Below are 3696 nucleotides of genomic sequence, written 5' to 3' on the forward strand. Positions count from 1 at the left end.
TCCTGTCGCTCTTCAGCTGTCTCTATACTATAAAGCTTGAAAAGGCCATAAGGGATATATCTTAAAAATGTTGAAATTGGTTGAAAAGAGTAGAATAGTATGAAGTGATACAATGTTGTGTAACACTGTGGAAATTCAGATGAAAAGGTAGAATTGTAGAGAGGAATAGTAATAGTACAAGATCTTGGTGAACTGTGTAGTTTGACTGAACTCTGTAGTAGAAGGAGAGATAGTTTAAATTGTAGGTCTGTATAAAGATTTGAAGTTTGTATAATGTATTTGAAATGGTAAAATATTTGTAGAAAAAGTTGAATAATCTGTAGAATATTAATAGTAGAATTTAGTAAAATAATAGTACAAGATCGTGGTGAACTGTGTAGTTTGACTGAACTCTGTAGTAGAAGGAGAGGTAGTTTAAATTGTAGGTCTGTATATAGATTTGAAGTTTGTATAAAGTATTTGAAATGGTAAAATATTTGTAGAAAAAGTTGAATAATTTGTAGAATATTAATAGTAGAATTTAGTAAAATAATAGTACAAGATCTTGGTGAACTGTGTAGTTTAACTGAGGTCTGTAGTAAAGGAGAAGTAGTTCAAAGTGTAGAAGGATTGTAGAGACTGTCCAGAGACTGTCCTGAGACTCACCTGTCCAGGTGTGCAGCTCAGCCTGTATTGATTGTAGATCAGCAGATTTTTATTGTTTGAACACGATGATGTCGATCTGTTTACTGAGCGTCTGTTCAGTGTCTCTGTGTGTGTGTGTGTCTGTCTGTGTGTCTGTGTTACTGTGTGTGTGTGTGTGTGTGTCTGCATGCTTTTGTCTGCAGAAATGTTCTAAATGAGTTGAATCTAAAAAAAAATGAATAAAAGTTTAATAGAACAAGATCCTGTTGAAATGTGTAGTTTGAATTAAGTCTGTAGTAAAGTAGAAGTCATTTAAATTGTAGGTCTGTATAAAGATTTGAAGTTTGTATAATGGATTTGAAATGGTAAAATACTTGTAGAAAAAGTTGAATAATTTGTAGAATATTAATAGTAGAATTTAGTAAAATAATAGTACAAGAGCTTGGTGGAGCATGTTAGCATTTGCTTGTTGGCATTAGCATGTTATCCTTAGCATGATAGCGCTGATGCGCTAGAAATTAACATTAGCATGTTAACATGAGCAATTAACATTACCATGTTAACATTAGCATGTTAGCGCTGATGCGGTAGCAAATAACATTAGCATTATCAGCATTAGCATGTTAGCAGGAGCCATTAACAGTAGAAAAATTTCGAAAGAAATTTTGAGTGTGCCTGACTCTGGCCCTGTCGCCCCCATACATTATTACCGACACTGCTCAGAAAATTCAGTATTAATACAACAACCTGTATCATCATTACCTTTTTACTGGGCTCTTATTTTGAAGGGACTCTTATTTTGAAAAACTGGTCCTGTGCGTGTGTGTGCGTGCATGTGTGCTTGTTCTGTCTGTGTGTGTGTGTGTGCGTCTGCCTGTCTGTCTGCCTGTGTGTGTGTGTGCGTGCATGTGTGCTTGTCCTGTCTGTGTGTGCGTGCATGTGTGCTTGTCCATATAGATATATTTAAATATATCTTTTAAACCTCATGTTCCTGTCAAAATACAACAATTCACAGATTTCACAACATTTATTGAAAAGTAGCTGATAAGTAACGTGACAAACAGCAGCCAGAAATCCGCGCAGCCTCTTTACTTGACGCACAGGTTGGAACACTATTGGCACGTGCGTGCGCTGTAACCTGTGGAAAGTAAAAGTGTCCTGTGTCCCTCTGTAACGGACAATGTGACAAAATATTTTCATTAAATGAAAAAAACAAAACCAAACAAGGTCGGCTCAAATATCAAATATGAATGTGAATGCAACATCAGCGGCAGATCTGCGCTGCTGTATACATAGTTACCGGCACGTTGCTAGGGCAGGTTGCCTGTTCATGACACACGCATTTTGTACAGTACTCCCTTAATTAATCAGGAGCAGAACACACGTGGGTTCTCACTCGCCCAATCAGGGACGCAGAGCCGCCTGCGCGCATGGTCATGGCCCGCGATGGAATGTGTCAGAAAAAAATTGGCCCGCGTCCAAACTTATTTGCTGACCCTGGTATACACGGTACCCCCGCGGTGCCAAATCACGGTTCCTACTATACTAGAAATTCTACACAACGGTACTACCGTGGATTACTATCTACTACCGGTGCAGTCCCGCTACATAGCGGCCGCTTCTGCTCTCCCTCCCGGTTCTCACTCGCATGCTACTCCATGTAAACAAACCAACATGGCAACTACTGCAACCGAACTACACGCTGTTTGCTGTTACTTGTGACGTCCGGGGGATATGATAGGCTGTTTCCAATGCTGGGTCGCCTGTCTGTTAGCTGATTGGCTGTTCGTGTTTTTCCGCCGGCAAGAGCAGCATGAAGACGCTCCACTTATGGGAGGCCGTTTAGGGTGAAAACATTGAAATAGGTACACACACATTGAAAACGTGCACACACACATTGAAAAGTGCACACACACATTGACAATGTGCAAATTTGCATTGAAAACGTGCACACACATGAGAAACGTGCACACACGCACATTGACAATGTGCACGTACCCATTCAAAATTTTGAATGGGTACGTGCACATTGTCAATGTGCGTGTGTGCACGTTTCTCATGTGTGTGCACGTTTTCAATGCAAATTTGCACATTGTCAATGTGTGTGTGCACGTTTTCAATGTGTGTGTGCACGTTTTCAATGTGTGTGTACCTATTTCAATGTTTTCACCCTAAACGGCCTCCCATAAGTGGAGCCGTCTTCATGCTGCTCTTGCCGGCGGAAAAACACGAACAGCCAATCAGCTAACAGACAGGCGACCCAGCATTGGAAACAGCCTATCATATCCCCCGGACGTCACAAGTAACAGCAAACAGCGTGTAGTTCGGTTGCAGTAGTTGCCATGTTGGTTTGTTTACATGGAGTAGCATGCAGTGAGAAGCCGGGAGGGAGAGCAGAAGCGGCCGCTATGTAGCGGAGACTGCACCGGTAGTAGATAGTAATCCACGGTAGTACCGTTGTGTAGAATTTCTAGTATAGTAGGAACCGTGATTTGGCACCGCGGGGGTACCGTGTATACCAGGGTCAGCAAATAAGTTTGGACGCGGGCCAATTTTTTTCTGACACATTCCATCGCGGGCCATGACCATGCGCGCAGGCGGCTCTGCGTCCCTGATTGGGCGAGTGAGAACCACCACGTGTGTTCTGCGTCCTGATTAATTAAGGGAGTACTGTACAAAATGCGTGTGTCATGAACAGGCAACCTGCCCTAGCAACGTGCCGGTAACTATGTATACAGCAGCGCAGATCTGCCGCTGATGTTGCATTCACATTCATATTTGATATTTGAGCCGACCTTGTTTGGTTTTGTTTTTTTCATTTAATGAAAATATTTTGTCACATTGTCCGTTACAAGAGGGACACAGGCACTTTTACTTTCCACAGGTTACAGCGCACGCACGTGCCAATTAGTGTTCCAACCTGTGCGTCAAGTAAAGAGGCTGCGAGGATGTTCTGGCTGCTGTTTGTCACGTTACTTATCAGCTACTTTTCAATATAAATGTTGTGAAATCTGTGAATTGTTGTATTTGACAGGAACATGAGGTTTAAAAGTATATTAAATATATCTATAT

The sequence above is a fragment of the Larimichthys crocea genome, chromosome X (genome assembly GCF_000972845.2).
Source record: "Larimichthys crocea isolate SSNF chromosome X, L_crocea_2.0, whole genome shotgun sequence".
NCBI classification, from domain to species: Eukaryota; Metazoa; Chordata; class Actinopteri; family Sciaenidae; genus Larimichthys; species Larimichthys crocea.